Genomic DNA, 22,636 nt, shown 5'->3' with positions numbered 1-22,636 from the left:
ATTGAAAAACCGAAATGACAAGAAATCGAAAAATCAAGAAATCCAAAAATTGAAAAATAAAAAAACTGAAAAATCGAAAAATTCAAAAAGAAAAAAAACAAAATTTAAAAAATCGAGAAACTGAAAGATTCCAGAACTAAAATGACGAAAAAGTTTAAATATTAAAATATCTATAAATGAAAAATCAAGAAATTGAAACATCGAAAAATCCAAAATTTATGAAATTGATAAATTGAAGAATTGAACACTGAAAAGCCAACGAATCGAGAAATGGGAAAATAAAAAAAAAATTAATCGTAAAATTGAAAAATCCGAACACTCAAACATCAAAAATTGAAATACATACCGAAAAATCGAGAGCTGAAAAACCGAAGAATAAAGAAACTGAAAAAGTCTACAACTTAAACATCGAAAAACAGATATCGAAAGTTGAAAAATCGAGAAATCCAAAACCCGAAAAATCGAAAATTTTAAAAATTTGAGAAACCCAAATATATATTGAAAAATAGTAGTATCGAAGAACTGAAAAATCGAGAAATCGAAAAATGTCAAGAAATTGAGAAATCAAGAAATCTAAAATTTGAAAAATAAAAAACTGAAAAATCGAGAAGTCGAAAAATCCAAAATTTATGAAATCGAAAAATTGAGGAATTGAACACTGAAAACTGAAAATTCAGAAATGTCAAAAATTGAAGAATCGAAAAATTCGCATAACTGACAACGAAAAATGACAAAAGCGGGACATCAAAAAATTGAAGAATCGAAAAATTGTAAAATCCCAACACTCAATCAACGAAAAATTGAGAAATCGGAAAATTGAAATACCGAAAAATCGAGGATTGAAAAACCGAAGAATACAGAAACTGAAAAATTCTAAAACTGAAACATCGAAAAACAAATTGAAAAGCCGAAAAATCGAAAAATTGAGAAATCCAAAAGTTGAAAAATAGTACTCTTATTTCGAAGAACTGAAAAATAGTACTCTTATTTCGAATAACTGAAAAATTGGGAAATTGAAAACTGGAAAACTTGAGAATTATAAAAGTCGAAAAGTCAAAAAATGTTTTCCATGGAAAAACCAAAATGTCAAGAAACCGAAAAAAACTTAAAATTTGAAAAATTGGAAAATTAAAATATCAAAAAACTGAAAATCCAAACTTTAACAAATCGAGAAATTATACAATTCCAGAACTAGAATTCAACAACTCAAACATCGAAAAACAAATCGAAAGTTGAAAAATCGAGAAATCGAAAATTTTGGAAAATCGTAGTATCGAAGAACTGAAAAATGTTTTCAATTGAAAAACCGAAATGTCAAGAAATCGAAAAATCAAGAAATCAAAAAATTGAAAAATAAAAAAACTGAAAAATCGAAAAATTTTCAATTTAAAAAACTGGAAAATTTAAATATCAAAAAATTGACAAATTAAAAAAAGAGGAAAGCCAAAATTTAAAAAATCGAGAAATTGAAAGATTCCAGAACTAAAATGACGAAAAAATTTAAAAATTAAAATATCCATAAATGAAAAATCAAGAAATTGAAACATCGAAAAATCCAAAATTTTGAAATTGAAAAATTGAAGAATTGAACACTGAAAATCCGAGGAATCGAAAAAATCGCATAACTGAAACAACGAAAAATGAGAAGAGCGGGACATAAACAAATTGAAGAATCGAAAAATTGAAAAATTCCAACACTCAAGCAACGAAAAACTGAGAAATCGGAAAATTGAAATACCGAAAAATCGGGATTTTAAAAACCGAGAATAAAGAACCTAAAAATTCTAAAACTGAAACATCAAAAAACAGAAATCGTTGAAAAATCGAAGAGCCGAAAAATCGAAAATTCGAAAAATTGAGAAATCGAAAATTGTATCTACAATTATGATTTTTTTTTTCAAAAAATTTCTATCTAGGATAAAAATTCAACATGGATTCAGAAATCACAAGTTCAGGACTATGTTACTTACGTTTTAACATTTAAACAACATTTATTTGACAAAATTCTAAGATGACATCAACTCCTGTAGTAGTTGTTAAGATAAAACTGATTTTGGCAAATGATATACCCTTTCAGAAAATAGAGGGCGGGTGGGCGAGGATAGTACTTCCTAATATACTACTGCTTTGGCAAATGATATACCCTTTAAGAAAATAGAGGGCGGGTGGGCGGAGCTTGTGCTTTACTTTAACTTTAAACCACGTCCTATTACTGTAAAATTTAGAGATGACGTCATTCCACTGTTGTTGGGGATTAGCTGACAAATTTTGGCTAGCGTTTTTTTTACCATCTGCATGATATATTCCCTAATATCCTTAAAAAAATTGACAACAATCGGCCCGGTATATGCCTAATAAAAATTCGGACAGACGACAGACAAGACAGAAACGGCAGACTTATTTTTTCGAACTCTAGGGGTCATGAAACATCGAGAAAACATGAAAGAAGCAAGTCGTCGAAGGACTCGATCATAATATTTTCTTCGCTTACAACGACAACAGCGGAATACACAAATTGGAGAAATAAACAAAAAATGACAAGATAAGGTGACGAATGTACATCAGGAAGCAAAAGGGAAAACCAAAGAGAACCTGAGACATGGAAATGACGGGAACCTTTAAAGAACGGAATACCACATGGGAAGAGACAAAAATAATGGCAAAAGTCATAAAAAAGTGGACTATTAATGGATTGTGATTTTTTTTGTCAGGTTGGCAACGGATTTAAAATTCCATGATGGCATACCTAATTGTCAAAGTGACACTTATGGCAGCTGGCATCGTCTCAACCAATCAACACGTTTGTTAGGCGTGCTCATGTCAAAATTGACAACTGTGAACTGACCAATACCAACAATTCAGATTTGCCAACATAAAATTTGCTTCTAATTAAATTTTGCACCTTTGGAAACTTTGTAATAAGGGCATAATAATACTGACACGTAGTTTTGTGTAACAATGACAATGTTTTTCTCTTCACTTTCTTTTTACATTGGGCGGCGAAACATTCCAGCAGTAACCAACAAGCATTTCGATACTGGCAATGCAAATATTTTAAAATAGAATTAAATAATCTGTATCATGCCGCTGTAATTCCACTCAATTCTAAATAATTATAGTCATATCAAATAATGGTTCCGTAATTCCGGTATACGCAAAACAACTCCACCCACTTAGTCCAAGACCAATTTCCCCCATAGCTCACCTTTTCCACTTCTACGACAATTTATCACCAAGATCGAATCTCCGTTTTACCGAATCAATCATGGGCCCGGTCCGTCAGACGTGTTTGTCTTTCAATTAGCACATTTTCGACAACAACGAAAGAGGCCCATCCGTCTGCACGGTCAGCCTACGAGTTTGCGTTACGATACCGCCTCGAGGCTGACTTCTAATAATAAATTTAATCTAGCACGCCATCCGCAATTCGTCTGGACCGCTGCGGTGGGCCAAAGATCCTGATCTTACCCACACGCGAGCACGTCCATTAGCCGATACATCCAAGCAAACGTAACTCTATCTGAGGGGCCCCTATTTACCCAAGTAATTTGTTCGGTATGATCAATATGATTTTTACTACAACCGGCCGAGTTACGTTAGCGTTAGAACAAGACAGCTGCTAGAACGCTGCTGAACGCAGGTGAAAGACCCTGATGCATCCGGCATATCGGTCGGCGAGAGAGGAACGGAGGCGTTTAAAAGGCACTTGCCTATGCATAAATTCAAGCGGCCGCAGCCTCCGCAAGCCAGAATCGAATAAATGGCTCGACTTCTACTTTTGCAAAAAGTACCACTTATGAATACCGGGAAAATATGGGCCAGCTGTTGAACTAGTTTCAGTCGCATCGATTTTGCAAAAGTTCCACCTTCCGGATTCGTTCGAAAAGGTAAATAGTTTGCGGAAATACAAAAAAATCACTTTTTGTGATTTGTTTGTACCTTCAAATGTTATTTCATCTTATACATATACTTCCATTACGTTTTCAGCTCTTCTTCCGGTCCAAGAATCCGGCCTGAGATTACTTTTCACATTCATACGTTCTCAAGCTCCACGGGGGCTATTTTTGGAGTTCTGAACCTCCTGAAGCCCCCAGACAAGACTCGCAAAAGTAACGCGATTTTTGTTATTTTCAGCGTCACATCTTGGCCGCAGCTGTCCAGAAGCCGGGTGAAGTGATTTACGGATACTTTCATGATTCCAGCGTTTCAACTTCACTGAAATGCCGAAAATTTCGGTCATTTCTAGCGATCTAAATCACATCTTGTCGCGGCTGGCCTGAAACTCGGTAAATGTACTTTGTAGCTACTTTCGGAACGTCTTCAGATGCCGCAAATATCTAGGAAACGGTTAGAATTTATAGCAACTGCGATTTGGGTATTTTCCAGAGACCTAATTATTTGCGAGGGCGCCAAAAATTAATCTGTCTACAATTTTTTGATAAATCGGTGCGTTCAATCATTCTAATGCGATATAAAAGCGAAATCGTTTCAAATCTGGTTCATGGATTCACTCTACAAATAAACGAATTTTCATTGACTGGTGATAAATAATCTTTACAATGAGTATTATTTGCAGCACATAATCTACTCACAAACACTGAATTTTCATCGATGGAATCGTCTCGATAACTCAGTTGGTTTTACGTACTTTTCCACGTTTTATTTACACTTTTCATTTTTCTTGTTTATACAGAACTTTGGCATTTATTTATTTACAAATATGATGCGGTGTGTTTGGATTGTTTCTCAACTTTTCATTGCGCTATCTTGAATTTGCATGATTGGGCTCTAACTTTTTTTTTGTAGCAAGCTTGAACCCACGATTTTTGTTTCTACAGCGATAACTAAGGAAGTGTTTAATAGGGTCATTCTAACGAATGCTAATTTCATGTTTTCTTTATGGCTCATAAAACACGAAAATGTCGGTCTCCCATTTTCACGTCTGTCTATCGTCTGTTGGAAATTTATTACAAACTAAAAACCTCCACGTTATCGTCTAAACGGTAATACATTAATCCAAATTGGTCCATTCATCCCGTCAAAAACATCCATGACGTCATGTCAAAATTTAATTACTTGGAATTTCTACTCTAACACGCACTTTTGCCGGCAGTTTAATCTCCAATCTCCATACATTTTAAACTTCAAAACAAATTAGATTGTCTTAAAAATTTGTTTGAGTTTAGGCCCATTCCCGTCTGTCTGTTATTTTGGAATATCTTTAGTTACTTTTTCTTTATCAAGCGACTAAATATGCATATGACCATTACCAATTAACTAAACAGTGTTTGTTCAACTTATTGTTAAAAAGAATAGGTCGAAACTTATTTCTTCCCCTGTAAAATAAAGATATGTGTGTAGCAAAATGCTTTTCACATGTTCCTAGTGAATTTTTCTACATTATTCCAAGAAACCATAAACTCAGAACAAGAAACGGAAACGGCCGACGATTGTTTCTGCTTGCTTGATAGTTTGCCTAATTTTTTGATTTTTTTTTGGCATTCTGTAAATAAAGAAAAAAATAGATGTTAATACAAAAAAAAATTACTCCCCCTGAAGTGTAAGTACTCTTAGGTACGCATGGTGTATTATTTTGGGACCCCATGGAGATTTTTTTTTGTAAATTATTTAAAACAATTTTGGGAGACTTTCGTGTTCTATTTTTGGAAAATTCTGACTTGACCTGTTTTTGAGTTAATTTTGGAACCCCCACCCTTTTTTTTTTTAAATTTAAAAGTCTTGAGATTCTAGGTATTCCTGTTTGGAAATAATTTGGAAGTGCTTTGGAGCCTCTAGTGTCTTTTCTTATAATAATTTATTTAATTAAATTTCTTAGAGGATACGTCATTTGCTAATATCAGTCTTATCTTGGCATTACTAGCCCCACCCGCCCACCCTCTCTTTTCTTAAAGAATGTCATTTGCCTGAATCACTCTTATCTTACCAGGTACTAGCCCCGCCCACCCACCCTCTCTTTTCTTACAGGGTATGTCATTTATTCTTTATTTTTTTCTTTTCTATTACGTTTCCAACAAGCCGGAGGACCAATTACATGAAAACGGGGGACATAACATAACAAAATCAGTCGTATTTCAGCAGCTACTAGCCCCGCCCATCCACCCTCTTTTTCTTAGAGAGTATGTTATTTGCCAAAATCAGTTTTATCTTAACAGGTGGTAACCCCGCCCACCCACCCTCTCTTTTCTTAGAGGGTGTCATTTGCCAAAATCGGTCTTATCTTAGCAAGTACTGATAACTAACTTTTACAAAAAATGATCAAAATTTGTAAACATTACGAGCTTACTTATATTTGCAAGGCAGGAATTTTGAACATCTTTTCTCTAGTGTTTAGTTGGTTATGTTTTAATGGATTTTTCTTTTGTTGGTTTTGTTTTTATTGACTACACTGAGAAACCACAAGTACAGACATATAAGTAAGCTCGTAATGTTTCCAAATTTTGATATATTTTTGCTAAGATAAAACTGATTTTGCAAATGACATACTCTCTGAGGAAAGAGAGGGTGGGTGGGCGGGGTAGGTATTTGCTAAGATAAGACTAACTTTGGCAAATGCGATACCCTCTAAGGAAAGAAAGGGTAGGTGGGCGGGGCTAGTATCTGCTAAGACAAGTGTGATTTTGGCAAATGATATATTCTCTAAGAAAATAGATGGCGGGCGACTGGAGCTAGTACCTGCTAAATCAAGACTGATTTTAGTAAATGACATATCTTCGAAGAAATTTAATTAAATTATTATAAGAAAAGGTACTAAAGGATCCAAAGCACTTTCAAATTCTTTCCAAACAGGAATACCTAGAACCTGAAAATAGTTTTAAATTTTTCAAAAAAAAAAACGGGGTCGTAAAATTAACTCAAAAACAGATCAGGTCAGAATTTGCCAAACATAGAACACCAAAGTCTCTTAAAATTGCTTTGAATAATTAAAAAAAAAATCTTCATGGGCTCCCAAAATAATACACCATGGGTCCAAGAGTCTCCCGAATTAAAAAGAAAAATATTGTGGCACTCAACCCTTTTTCAAATTCATAAAAAATAAAACACTTAAAAGCTCAACAGATTTTTTCAGGTTCATCCAGCAACAAACTACTAGATTCCTTTAAATTTATTCGAAAATAAAACACCAGGGAAGCTAAAATTAACTGCGAACATTTTAAACTTAGGGTTATGAAAAGCGCCATTTTCGGTATACTCTTATAAGTCATCTTCTTTATTCTTCAGTTTGGCGACATTCCCGTTTTCTTCACGTCCTGCTCTTCATTCTCTCTCTTATTGTTATTATTGGAATTGTTACCATTCCCTTATTCTTTCTTATTCTTCTTACTTTGCCCGTTCATCTTTTTTATATCTTTTACCATGTTAATGCTAATCCGTTTTGTTTTTTGTTGCGTTTTTTGCCGCATTTTCATCTATTCCCTTTATTAATGATTCATAATTCATTCTCTGACGGTATTCCTTCTCATCTAATTTGTTGGTCCCTAAAATGTTTCTTTTTAATTTTCTTAGTTATTCTTTCTATTTTTTCTTTGCTACTTTTATGCCAAGTCCCAATAAAGGTATTAGTTTTTTCTTAATTTCCTTTTGAGTGCCAATTTTTCCCGTTCTTCTTCCATTCCTATATTGCTCTTCCTCTTCTTTTTTTTCCTTTTGGTCCTGCTCTTTGTATCTCAGCCATTTGACTCTTTGTTGATTAATTTTTTTTACCACATTTTCATCTATTTGCTGTATTAATAATTCGTAGTTTTCATACTTGGTCGATATTCATTCTCATCTAGTCGTATTGGTGGTCCCAATATGGTCCTTAAAATTTTTCTTTTTAATTTTCTTAGTTCTTTCTGTTTTTTCGTCATTAGTACTAAATGTTTCAGCGCCAATATTAGTGATGGCCGGATTATTGTTTTGTACCTGTATATTCAATTTGGATTTTTTTTCCGAGGATTTTACTCTTGAACGACTCCTTATTTTTTGGTTTGATACTTTCATAGTCTCAATATCTTAGTCTTTTCTTCATTTCTTCTGAGTGGCATTTTTTTCCATTCTTCTTCCAGTTCCTATAACCATTCCTATATTGGTCATCGTCTTCTTCGTTTTCCTTCCAATTTCCAATCTAATGTACCTTAGTCCTAATCTAATGTAACATTTTAGATAGGATTTATTCGGCAAAATTTTGAAATGATGGCATCGAAGGGGGGAGGCAGACAAAAGAATAAATTTAGACTAACGAGTTGCCAACTTACGATAATCTTAAAACGTATTGGGTGTTGTAGTTTCAAAGTTATATTATAAAAGGTTAATCATACAATTTGTTTTTTTTTCCAAAATCTGGATGTCTAGGAAAAAATTTCAAGATAGATTCATAAACCATAAGTATAGGAGATGTTACGTAGAAAATTTAAATCAAATTTATTATGCAAAATTTTGAGGAGACGCATCAGATTGCGTGAAAATAATTAGACAAATTGTAATCAGTTTTTTTAACAGATGCGCATCTAGAGCTAAAATTAATTGAAACGTAGCCTCAGACTACGAAATGACAATGAGGGACTACGACAAACGAAAGTTTCGGTTGGACTCTGTTAGCACGTTCAGATAAGTGGCATTTGTGTTACAAGAAAATGAAATTTGATTTATTTTGTTTCCCCAACACAGGAGAGGGACAAATTAATTAATTAAGCACATTCGGTTTTTTCCTCAAAAATTGACACAGACAACAGCAATTTTTTCGTACTCTAGGGGTCCTAAAACATCGATAAAACATTATAGTATAAATAACAGCACATTACTCTGAACGTTTAAATAGGATTTTGAGATGACGCCATCAGATTGTTCGTAGGGATGAAGACAAATTTTGATTAGCGTTTTAAGATCTATTTGAGCTCCGTTAAAGTAGTAACTGTAGTGGAACAAGTCAACTGTCCTAACAGCCTGATCACGTTGCATATATTATGTCAATTTTGTTTATTTTTTCAAAAACTTAACCCGGAATTTTGGGCGGCAACCAAATCGAGTTACCCCCCCCCCCCCCCAAACGTAACCTCGTCCCGTAAACGAACAACTACGCAGTAGGTCAATCGACGGTGATGAAAAACCCGTCACGCCGTCTCGGAACTGTTTACTACTGTAAATTTGGGTTTTTTTCAAGAACTAAATTTAGTTATAAATAAATTCTATCAAACAGTCCACGCAACGTAATTACTACGTAACTTTTTTATCGAAAATAATGACCACAACAAATATTTGTGGAAGCACGAGACGCTTAGTGCAACCCATGAGACACGAACAACATCGAGTAAGCCCATGTGAGAAACTACTACTCGACTTAAAAAATGTTTAAATCTACATAGAAACACATTTGCATCGTTTACTGCAAAGACCAAAGTTGAATGAATTAAGTTGAACTCTGAGAACGTGCTTATGCTGCAGAATAGCTTAGATATTCATATTCATGCATTTCGATTAATTTAAATGCCATTAAACTTGTACCGAAACTTTCGCAAGGCTCTCTCTCCGCAGCTATTCTGTCGGAACTCTCGGAACTCTCGGTCGATTTTACACCTTCATCGCATCGTTCCGAAAGAAACCGCGCTAATCTAGCATCGCCGTTTCGTCGCTAGTTTCGCAAAACGAGTACATTTACTGCCGGGAAAGATGAGGAGAAAAACATTCTCGGATAATTGCCGAGAGCGTCGAAATTTATGCAAACCGATAAATTCCCTCGGCCGTTAACAGTAAGAACTGTTCCGCGAGCAGGAAAGCGGCCGTTTCGGGCGAAATAAAAGAGGAGCAAGAGGGCACTTCCTATGGCGGATTCGTCCAAAGTAGAGCGTTAACCCCGTGACGTCAATGGTGCGGGCCGTATATCGAGCGTCCCGGCGCGTCATGACGTCACTGCGACATCAGCTGGGCGTGGCGCCGACCCCTGCTTTTTCGGCTCGCCAAAAGAGGTCGGCGCGTTCGAATCCGGTGGGCGATTTTTATTTTTCGGAACGTGGGCGATGCAAATTGTACCGGCGAATATGGACACGATCCAATTATAAACTTGAAAAGTGATCGTAGGTTAGTTTCTGTCGTTGTCTCAAGGGGAAACGCACTGTAGTTTACCGCTTTCATTCATCGATATGTTCGGAAAGATATTTTTATGGAGTTGGAGGAAGTTTGGGCTCTTCGGAATTTTTTATCGCGGGTTTAATGGGGAAAGTTGGCGGAATTGCATCGGGCGAACCGCAGTTTGGGGCAGCATTTTTTTTTTTTTTTTTTTTTGAACTAGGTGAGAGGAAGGAGCGTGGGGTAGAGAAAGTATCAGGTAGCTGGATCTTTTTTTGAAATGATGACGTCCAACTTTGTAGGTGCTCTGAAACGAGTTTGACCAATTTGGACAAATTTTGTGGTTGTGTCTGTCTGAGTTGTCTGCCGGCACTTTAAAGGAATCGTAAAAGAACGACGTGGACATCTATAGTAAAAATACACAAGGTAGTGTCTGGATTTTTACTTTTTGCACGATAATTGAGGACGAACACCGGTAGAATCATTTCGACGAACACCCACTTTCTTGGTTTTTCACACTTCGTAGAATATTGAAAATTTTCTGAACGAGGAATCTCCGAAACTCGTGGCACGCTCCTTCACTATTTTGATACTAGTTTTTCTATAAAAATATAGCTGAGATTAGGTGTTTTTTTTTTCCATAAAGATTGGAAATGCCAAAAAAATAACACTCCTAGTATAAATTCAAAAATATTTTTTTCTACCGAAACTGTACCGTTGTAATCCCGTATCTTTCATCACTGATAATTATCAACTAAAAATTATAATTTTTAGTTGACGTCTATTAACACGCCACTCCATCAAGATTTTAGAGTCGGCGTCATTATTTATGTCGTCTTTAAAAAAATGAACAGTTGCCAAAGACTTTTAACTAATAGGTAAATGACACTCATAGTTGTAACCAATTATTGTATACTTGGTACTACAACACAACTAACACATCACGTCATTCTGTCATCCGTCAGTGTCAAAAATTAATCACGACTAGCAGATGTGTTAATATTGTGTCAACGCTCAGTAACAAAAAATCATTGGTGAAAGGTTATGTTGACGTTGATTTCCGTCAAACTGAGGGCAGCAGTACCACCCAAAGCTTGACAGGCAAGGCCAATGTTAGTTTTTTTATTTTTTAAACGAGTGGTATTTCTGACTTGGTGAAAAAATTAAATACAATCTTTGTGAAAAATATATTCCGACATAATAACAAGTTTTGAATGGTTAATTCCACAACAAAAAAAAGGTAAAATAACTGTAGTAATTAGTTCCTACATGAAGTCACAATGTACGTAAAGCAAGCATTAAAACAAAAAAATCTGTTTTGTTTAAATTTAAGCTTTCCGACAATTATAGTGATTATCAAAGTTTAAAACGTAATATCTGCATATCGCTTCTTTGTAGTATAAAAACCAATTCTAAAGATCTGTACGAGGTCATTAAAAGCGACTGACGGCTATTCATGTTTGCATAATACTGCATAGTTGTAGCTATTTTGCATATTTTTACATATTTTTGCAAATTTTTCAATTGACGAAATTTCCGACATTTATTTTATTGTTGCATTAATTTTGAAAATTAGCTCTCAAATTTAGGCTACAAACAAAGTATTTAAAGCTTCAACAAGAATCAATCACATAAATTGCCCGATATGCACTAATTATAGTACAAATATTGAAAAATAATTGATAGGTTAAATCGGAAAGACTGTTGAAATGCAGCGATATGGTATATATATTTTTTACTAAAAAATGCACCTAAAAGTTACTTGGGCAAAACACTCCCCCCCCCCCCTCGTCCCCGAAATGTAACGGGAAACAAGTACACACTTAATAGCTCCTATAAATTAAAATAAAAATATCTCTGGACTGTTAAATTATAGGTAAAGAAGCATTATATCCAGTGGTGCAACTGGCTCAAATGTGAAAATTGCCGAAATTTCGACTATATCTGAATTAGAGTGTTCTACAGTGATACAACCAGTAAACCAGAAAAAATTCAAATGTTCTGTTTTTTGGCTCTCAACTTCTTCTGATTCTAAAAGGAAATCAAAAATATGAGGTATTTTGAACACTTTAGATTTAATTATTTATTTATTATTTATACAAAAAAGTTTTAGATCTCTAATAATTTTAGATTGTTAGTTACGAAAATCTAGAGAATTGTTAAATATTTCACATTCTATACTCTAAAAATCAAAAAAACTGACCAAAATATCGAAAACTCCGTAAATATTCATGATACTAGGTATATTCAAATGATCTAGAGATATTATTATTTTATATTTAAGATTATCTAGAGTGAAACAATCAATAAAAAGCGAAAAACTTCAAAGTTCAACGTTTTTTTGTTTTTAACTTCTTCTAATTCTAAAACTGTCAAAACTTCCAAGAAATAAAAAGTGTGAATATGTTTTGAGTAGTTGGAAAATTATCTATAGAAAAGAATTTCTGTATAATATCTAGAGAATTGAAGGAGATGTATAAACGTTAAAAACTTCCAGACTTTCTAGGCACCCTTGAAAATTTTAAACAAAGATATCGAATCCTATAGTAGTCACAGTTGTTTTTAATATTCACTTTTTTTGTCGACGATAAACACATTTGTTAATAATTTAGCTTCTCAGGGACAGCAGAGAATTATTTTTAATAACATAAGAATTTAGCTTCCAAGACACCAATAAATTTTTTTTTAAATACACTTGAACGTGTATTAAGTAAAAAAGAAACCCAAACGATAAGCCCCGCCTCGGTTTAAATCTGCCTTTAATTTTTATTTAATATACTTAGTATTCTTTGAACTATGATACTAAAAAACACGAGAATTTCTTATTGAGAAGTAAGGCTTTTTGCGATTAAGCTTCGCCCTGTTGGCTCACGACGAATTAAAAAAAATCATCACAATTGACATCGGGTGGGTGGGCGGGGCTTATATTTTGCCTTTTTTACTTAATATACGTAATCACCTTTTCACAACAAAAATTTAAAACATGTTTCGCCCCCCAGTCTGGCAACGAATGAAAAATTCATCACAAGATTAAGCTCCACCCTTACCTGCCCCGACTTCAATAGTAATGACGTTTTCATTCGTTATCAAAAATTTACCATTCTAAACATGATTTAAGATTCTTGTTGTAAAAACATAACTAAGTATATCCCCACCTACCCGCCCTATCTCAATCGTGACGAATTTTTTTACTCGTCGTAAGCCGTGGGGCGGAGTTTAACTCCAAATTCCTTATTTCTCTACAAAAAATTGCTGTATAAGACATGTTCTTGAGTAACCGTGTTGTTTAAAGCAAACTATATGTATTAATTAAAAAAGAAAGCCAAAAGATAAGCCCCACCCATTCGTCGCCAAACCGAGGGGTGGAGCGTAATTGCAAAATGCTAATTCCTAGACAAAAATTTACCATTTTAAACATGTTTTAAGTTTCTTGTGAAAAGATGACTACCTATTTCAAGAAAAAAAGACACAATATAAGCCCCGCCCACCCGCCCTACCTCAATCGTAATGATTTGTTTACTCGTCGTAAGCCAAGAGGGCGGAGCTTAATTGGAAAATCCTTATTCGTCTACATGAAATTGCTGTGTGAAACGTGTTCTTGAGAAATCGTACTATATTTATTTAAGTACAAAAGAAAGCTCAAACATAACCCACCCATTCGTCTCGATCTCAAACTGACTTTAATTTTTACTTAATATACATAGTATTCTTTGAAAAACACGATACTCAAAAACATATCTGGTAATTTCTTGTAGAGAATTAAGGATTTTGCAATTAAGCTCCGCCCTCTTAGCACACGACGAGTAAAGAAAAATCATCACAACTAAGATTGGGCGGGTGGGTGGGGCTTATATTTTGCCTTTCTTTTCTTAATATACGTCGTCATCTTTTCGCAACTAAATTTTTGCATTTTACATATTTCCCTACGAAAAGTTATGAATTTGTGTTAAAAGAAAAAGAAATGAAACAAAGCGGCCCCAATATTATTTTGAGTTATTATTAAATATAGACAAGCGCAGTATTCCTATATTCTTAGTCCTCGAAAAAATTGGGAGAAATTAAATTGATCAATAATAAAAAAAAACCTAAATGGCCGGGAATCGAATTTTTTCGTTTATAAAGCGAGAGCTCGATTACCTAGTACATTCGTATTATGTATCTCAAATAGAGGAAGAATCAAACAATAAACACATATATAAATACAATATGTAATAATAAACAAAATCAAGGTGGATTCATAAAGTACAAGTACACAAGCAATTATTTTATAAAATTTAAATGTTCTTTACTGCGTAAAATGAAGAGCTGACGTCATAAAATTCTTGGTAGGTATGTTTTCACAAATTTTGGTCAGCGTTGCATATCTAGACGATATTCGTCACACAAAAAAAATAAATTACAACAATCTGACGGAAAAACTAGATGGTGAGTTGCTAAAAAGGTTCTGATGAATTCGAATAGAAGCTAATTTTTGAAAATATTAAACTACAAAGTTGTGAGGAATCAACTTCGTAAATGTAAAATTCCGATAAAAATTGTCAAAAATCCATCTGTAAACAATAAAATTACGTTGCGGATCGTATTCTACTAAATTATGATCTAATTATTCTCAAAGCTAATTATTTAACTGTCCGTTAGACATGCAGTTTATTAAAACGAATCAGAATTACGAAGTTAATTCTTCAACTTTAACCTTTAATATTTTCAAAAGTTAGGTGTAGAGCTTTTCCGTCATTTTTGGATTACCGACATCGCAAGATCGAAATCGTTCTGGCGTCGAATTCGCACACTGGTGTTTACATATGGTACGTTTTTATTGTTCGTTGTTACATATCCATCATCTCACCCTCTTTTAGGCATCGAGGGAGGTAGATATTCGATTATACCCCAACCAATGTACAAAGCATTTGCAATACAAAGGGTAGACTTTGAAACCGAAAAGATTAACGTTTTAAACACTACCTAAACCTTGCTATTGTAGCGTGTATTGCTTTCGACACCTCACTATCCGCTACACTGTAATCTTGTGAAAATGGCAAGTCCCCAATCGGCGCACCTTTTTTTTTGTTTGCAATCGAAAAGTTAAGGCCAGTGTGCAATGCGTAAAACCACAAATTACGGACCCGCGGTCAAAATTTGGCGGTCGGCAAATCGTGAACAGCAGGTTTGCAAATTTAATTGAGATATCCCGCCCTGTAATATAATATTAATTTTTTGTTTGTAGGCCAAAGGTAGTTTATTTTTACTTTACATACCGAATTCGAGATTAGCGAAACTTTCGATCATCAAAGTTTTGACTTGAAAATTGTTGTTAGTACAGTATTTAATCTTTACTGAGAACGTTAAATATTATTTCATGTCTCGACTCTGCAGTTCCTTACTGTTTTGTGGAATTAAACACAGGATCTATATATTTAGTGCTCCATGGACGCTTCCTGTTACAAGTAGGGAAGTGAAAACAAACAAGAAGTGCATTTTTTTTTTTTAGTAAAACCGTTCGTCGAAGACAAAACCACTAGGAAGGTTCAAATTTAGGAACAAAATCGAATTAGTACTGATGTAATATTTGTAGCCAATTTTATGTTTCCTGTAACGCGGTTTTACTAGATCGCATAGACGATACGTTTCCTTAAACAATAAAATGCAGATTTTAAGTGTCCGAAACCCAAAACACCAAACCAAAATTTCCGCCCGTCGCCAAACTCGACGTGCTCCAACAATGCCCAAACGTGTCGTCTTCGAACGCAGTTCTCGGAACGAAAATAAAAGATATTGTTAATTTATCCGTGTTTGTGTGCGCGGTGAGATCACCCTGCTGCACTATTCTAGACTCAGTAAGAGCACCTTTTGTGAGGCCCGTCCCAGAAACAGCTGATCAAGTCTGTAACAGCCGTCGGCTGACATCACACAACAAAAATTCAGGTCGCCGCATGGTCAACGACAAACAGTCCTTCTTCAATTCGACGAAAAACTTTCCTTTGAAAACTTGTGCACGTCGATTTAGAAATTCAAATTTCTCAATCAAGGCTGGCCGACAAAAACCTAATTATGGTTTGGGACACGAAGCCGGGCCGACACACACGCGCATTCTTTCCACGTATTGAAATGCAAAACGTATGCAAGCCAATAGAGGGGAAGAAACTCGTTAGAGCTAATACGACGAGCATCTCGCTTCCTTTGATTACAATGAAGCTCTTTGTACCTAGAATGTGTCTACCACTTCAAGTGATATTAATAGGCCATCTCAACACTTCGCGACTACACACTATGTCGCTCCATATCTTTCACATACATCCGTGCCAGGCACTCGGTGAAAAGGAAACGCAACCACTGAGTCAACAATCACATGGCACGTATACCCGAATACGAGTTTGGGCCGACTGACTCACATCGGTGAGAATTTTTCGGTGTTAGACCAAATGGATCAGCATTTTGCGCTAGCTGTAACACTTTTTTCACCCTTCAGTCTTGCTACTCTGACTGCTTTTGCTCTCCGCGCCTACGAAAGAAAACATTGCAAAGGAAGTAATTTCGACAAATAAACGTTTCATACCTTCTTTGCATTTTACGGGTCGTAGAATACGAAAATGCAAATTTTCGTTCCGTCTGTCCGAACGTTGGCCATTTATAACATACTCTCTAAAACTACCCGACTTCTTTGTTTTGTTCCCTTTCCTACATATTTTGGTGTGTTTGTTTGTTGTGTGAATCCCAGGAAATATCGACCTTAAATGTACAGGAAGTGGTAGTATGAAGTGATAAAATTTAAATAGAGGTGTCCACATGAAAAAAATGAGATGGCTCTTTTTTAATAAATTCAAAAACCCAGGATGAGTTAAAAATTTTACAAAAAAGCGACTCCATCTGTTTATTTACCTATGAAACTTTGCAAGACATATTTCAAAGGGCGATCATCAACTCCGGTCCAAGGTCATATCTTGTTACACTGGTACCTGGAGTGCCTTAATCCCTCGCCCGAACTCCGGCCTAAACTGATAAGAGCTCCTATTGTAAACTTTGTGTAAATTGTATCTAGAAGTAAGGAACAGTTGTGCGCGACGGTCAGAAAAATGTGCATCTAATTTTAAAGGTTAAAATACCATAATCATTGCATAACAAATTCATAAAAAGTTTTTAGAAAAGCAGATCTGATGATTTTTATATCGCTGTACTGCTAGACTTACTATAAAAATCATGGAACTTATAATGTTGGAAGCTTCTTATTAACTAGGTATCTGTAGGCAATGACAACTTTTATACTCCTCCATTTGTGTGAAGTGTCCTATGACTTTTTTGGGGATTAGACCTGCCATATGGGGTAACTAACCGCGGTGCGCAAGTGACCCAACACCTACTGAAACCAAATAATTCAGAATACGTGTAATAAGAATAAGTAAAGAAGTTAGTTAAGATAACGGCAGAATTTTATATGGCAAAATTATGAAAACCGCAATTCTGGATACGATTAAACAAAACATGTCTCATATACTGGGTGATTAACTAATCAGTACGTTGTGTACGGGGGTTCGGGAACCTCCAAAAAATTCTTGAAGATGTAGATTACGAAAAAACGTAATTTTATAAAAGTAAAATTGGCAACACTGCACGCACCTAATGCGTGAATACCTCCGGATTACTTTGTGTTTCCAAATTTTGATCATTGTTTTGAAAAATTCAAAAGTACTTGCCAAAATAAAACTGATTTTGGCAAATGACATATCCTCTAAGAAAAGAGAGGGTGGGTGGGCGGGGCTAGTACCTACTAAGATAAGAATTATTTTAGCAGATGAGGTACTTTCTAAGAAAAGAGTGGGCGGGTGGGTGGGGATAGACTTTATTTAATGCTAATATTCTCTAAATAAACAATTATTGAAATAATTTTTAAGGTAGGTACTTCGTTTCCTAAACTAAATTGAATTGAAAGTATTCCCGCACTAAATAAGCATAATTGAGAAATTTGTCATGCCTAAGGAGCGAAAAGTTAAGGTGTCGGATTAGTGAACGCCCGACCTTGAGTGCAGTTGAGGTTCAACGATGCTAAAAATAACCCTCTTGCATTTTTTTTGTTGATAAAAATAGAATAGATTGGCATCTGAGCTTCAAAAATAAAATACATATGCTTATAAAACATATAAAGAGACAATCAGAGCATGTTAAAATATACAGGGTGGTGAAAAAATGAGGATGTTAAGAAAGGTCAGATCAACTCGAAAAAAATGGTTCAAAAAATCTCTGAACCAAAATGTTGAGAATACGAAACTTCAAAGTTCAAGGATTATCTTCGTAATTCTGATATGATTTAATGTGAAAAATTGACAAAAATTACATTTTTCAACTGTAAAATATTTATAATTACTCATATTTAGGTGTCTATTAGGCAATGCAGTTCAATAAAACAAAAATACGTGTTCCACTTAAAATACAAAAATGTTTTATGTTGCGCTTCAAAAATAGTGTAATTTGTAAAAGTTGAAAATATTTTTTATGTGGCTCAAAAATCCATAAACAAAGGATATATTGACCCACCTGTGTACACATATCATGCTGCCATTTTCCAAATAATGACAAAACAAATAGAATCCACTCCTTAACAGTTGAGAAACATTTCACCAGATGACGTATTTAAGTAACGGTATTTCGTATTATTAAAGTTGCATATCCATTTATTAGTATATGGATATATGTTCTCTAGAATACGAAATTTGATAGATAGATCTATTATAATATCGGGTGTTCAAATGAGAAACTCAAGTTGGCGCTGATTTTTTGTAAAGTCTGCAATAAACATAAAATTTAATCAAGGACATCTGACAATGCAGAATAGTCCAACCTAACCTGACTTTCTCGTATAATAACTCTTTCAAATGTCATTTATACACAATATGGATCAATAAAACACTCTTTCGCTACGTTTACCTCAATCAAAAAACAACGCCAACTTAGACTCCAATTACAAACTTTCAACGATCAAGATCGGAGTACAAAGTCAAATCTCAGTTATAGCTGTCTTCCTCTACCCGCAAGTACGCACATCACTTATACTCGTAGCATCGCAAAGGAATGATATTTCAGCTTTTAAACTTGTAATGAGTTAACAGTTAAAACCGGATTACATTATTATAAAATTTATAACTCGGTTCTGCAGACGGCTTTTTACTTGCGGAACAAAGAACAATTGAAGGGTGGAGGGGCTGAACAAGGAATGTCACTTAAAATTTACAAATTACTTAAGTATTTAATCCTTTTTCCCGTTTGCTCTCAAAATTTATACCAAACGCCTTTTAAAGTCTTCGGCTGGCGACTGTACTATACAAGAACATGTAGACCAAACATTTCATTCTTTTTTTTCTATCCTAGAACATAATGAACGTAAAAATGCAGACACTATTCAAAAGGTTCTTTGGTGGAAAACCGCCTCTCGAGCGTTCCGTTACTAGAACGTTCTCGACTCTTTCCTATAACGGTATTTGCAATGTTATGTATCCGTTCGGTTTCGAGTACTTACGCTTCAGTCTCCAAAAACATACTTTTACGCTCACTTTTCATTCAGCAGTTAGAAAAAGTTGACACCCGTCGGCGCAACGCGCTTCCACCGCTCCACGTTTGAGAACTGCCGAGTTGTTTGGCGACATCTTCTACGTCTCGGGATAGACTCACACTTACGTGTCAACACAAACCAAACAATCCTTTTGCAAAAGTGAGGTAAAATTTGGCAAACGTTGTCGCCAGATATGAGATCAGCTGTTTGCTGTTTACATGACTTAATTGTTCCGCTTGTTTGCTCTACAAGCTATCGCGTTTATTTTTAGATGACACGGTCGCGTAATTGCAGTAAACAGCTGATTATCATCTGCAAAATCGCCGCTTGTGAAGCTGCTGCCGCATAAATTCTCTCATAATTACGGCGAACCGTCTAACAAGAGGGGGCCTCTCTTGTCTCCTTACCAAGTTTATCGATCCCATGGTGACCCCTCTACAAACGCATTCCTTTGCTATGATACAGCTAAAAATACATCGCAAATGGTGTGGAATAGTTGCTGGATCACATGACATCAAAAATATTTCCAATCCGCAACCTCTCCAACAACGCGGTCGCTTTTTAAACGGTTCCAGTTAGATTCCAACGATCGGTAGTTGCAAAACACGTTACATTCGAGCAACATACGAATGTTATTTTCGGCTCGATTGTGAAGTTTAGAGTTGTGGTTGCGACATGCGATCTACCATTTCTACCGAGACGTCTAATTTAGGTTACGATTTGTTGTAAACACCATAAACACATGTTTTCCTCTATATAATCCACAATTAGGAAACACTGACGTTATCTGGACTTTAATTTTTTCCAGGCGCCACTATCGAATATTATGTATGCTATTTACGTTAGATTAGATAATCAAAATCCCACCTACTTCGTCGCTCCAAACGCAAACAGCGAACAGGTGAATGGCATTCTTGACTCTAACTGAAAATAATACAGAATCGTTGCGCACACCGTGGAATTGACGAAAAAACTGCCTTGGCATTTCTATTAGCTGTGTCTATGAATAGGTCAATAGCTCCGGAGAATCAAGGACAACGGACAAGGAAACTCGAAATGAGGAAACGTCGTTCTTTGCACAGGTGTCTTCCACGGTAAACATAACGAAGAGCTAATTGTCGCTATACGAGACCACGCAAAATGGCCGCTTCGTTCACCTCCACCATTAACGACGGAAAAAGAAGAGATACCTGGAGAGCGGCACTCAAAAAATGCGCTAGGAATGCGTGACGTAACTACGTGCAACGTGTGACCGAGTGTTGGGTCTTTAAATCGCTGGAACGTAACTTGGGTGCGCACCGGAAAATTCTCTGCAGAAGAGCTAGCAGAATGCATTCCAGCACGCGGTTCAATATGGCGCGCAGAAACGACTTTGTTACAACAAAAACGCTACATATTTTCATTACAAGAAAAAGAACAAAGAACGTATGCATTAAAACCGCATTATTAATAGCTGGCGTTGTTTAAACTTTTACTTATTTCTTTAAGAATATGGTAAGATCAAGGTTTTATGAAACGGTTAAGCCCAAACGAACCTTTCCTAATAATAGTTGCACATTTGCGGTTTGGTCACGTCGGTTGACAAGAGAACGTTGTTCCATAGCAAAGTGCAGTGGTTAGAAGTTAGAAGCAGGATTTTGAAAATGTTCTAAATATCGTAATTGTCATGACTCTAATTCAACGGGGGGAGAATCTGGGTTATGGCTGTCTAAAGACTCACCACGATTCACACATGTAGAATTGATGCTGTGTTTCCCCCTTCAATTAATTAGTGGTCCAGCCCTTTCCCTACCGTTTCCGCATACTGTACAGTTTTCACCGAATTTATATCTAAATCCCATCGATATCAGTCTAGACGAGCTTCTAGGAAAGATCTAATTCTCACGGTGTTTAAACTGGCAATTAAACTAGTCTGCTGAGTTTTTGATTTTGATCTTTGGAATAGAAGAAATATCACAAGGAATATTAATCAACGACATTTAAACTAACATACATGTCAACCATCACAAAATTTGCAACAATTGTCGAAGTATATTGAATATTTTCCACCGATGTAGTGTTTACAGATCTAGCAATGGACGTAGAGGCTATTCGTACGGATCTGATATCACATCAAGTCACAAGTCATTCGCATATTAGTAGAAGTAGTACTACTTGATAAACCTAATCTACTTATCTATGTGAAAGAAGATAATCACCTTCTACTTACTCAAATTTCGTAAAGTACCGTTTAATTCAAGGAAAATACATAATATTAATTGTCATCGATATAATTTTCCCAAAACTGATTTGTCAAACCTATGTTCTATACTCAGCCACTTAAACGGGAATGAGATCATTGAAATCAATCATCTGACTGGCAAGATGCATAACCTCTTTGATACATTTGTTCCAAGTGCTAAAGTTCGCTATAGTACCAATTTTCCATGTTGGTTTACGCCAGAGATTATTAAAGATATCAAGACGAAAAATACTTTCAGACGCTTATATAAAAAGCATACGTTCTTGGCTCATATCGATAGTGAGAAGTCTTCAGAAGAAGATAAAGAAGAATACTAGCTCAAGAACAAAAACTGAACCGAAACATATTGGTCCCAGATCAGTGATAAGAAAAAATCTAGCGTACTTATGACAGTAAGTTCCATGTTTGTGATAAATCCTGTGATATTTTGGACCACGCTTCCTTTAACTGTAGTAAAAACGGTGACAATAATTTGTTAAATAAAGTGTTACACACATTTATAGTGTCGAAGAATATGATTACAGAAGCTGCCCGTAGGAATAACCCGAATCTCACTATTGTGAGAAATGTTTATACAATTAGTCACTGTTTATCTGATTACAATTGTGTATATTTACGTAATTTTTGTATCCTACTGTGGAGAATTTGTCGGTTGGATAGGTACATTATTATTATTATTATTACATTGCGATTGTTAAAAATGGTGTGCTTTTTAATGATTCTGAAGATATTTTCCATTTTTCTGGTCGACGTCAAAATTTTCAGTTTTCTTGTAAAATACATATATTATTATC

At 35.2% G+C, this 22,636-nt stretch overlaps 1 protein-coding gene and 1 long non-coding RNA gene across 3 annotated transcripts in view; both read right to left on the bottom strand.

Moving 5' to 3' along the window:
• The window catches only part of LOC135128066 (transcription factor AP-4), a 65,683-nt gene that overhangs the window by 13,263 nt on the left and 29,784 nt on the right, over window positions 1-22,636 (bottom strand). The gene's annotated exons all lie outside the window — the stretch shown is intronic.
• LOC135128079 (uncharacterized) lies at window positions 16,149-17,026 on the bottom strand. The gene is made up of 3 exons (XR_010280325.1): window positions 16,939-17,026; window positions 16,616-16,788; window positions 16,149-16,561 (listed from the first exon to the last, which is right to left on the bottom strand). It is a non-coding gene; the product is annotated as an uncharacterized LOC135128079 (long non-coding RNA).

This window comes from Zophobas morio, unplaced genomic scaffold, assembly GCF_036711695.1.
Source record: "Zophobas morio isolate AGI-343-1 ecotype UQ-CSIRO unplaced genomic scaffold, CSIRO_AGI_Zmor_V1 ptg000002l, whole genome shotgun sequence".
Taxonomy (NCBI): Eukaryota; Metazoa; Arthropoda; class Insecta; order Coleoptera; family Tenebrionidae; genus Zophobas; species Zophobas morio.
The sequence above is the reverse complement of the archived record's forward strand: the minus strand, read 5'-3'. Positions and strand labels throughout refer to the sequence as shown.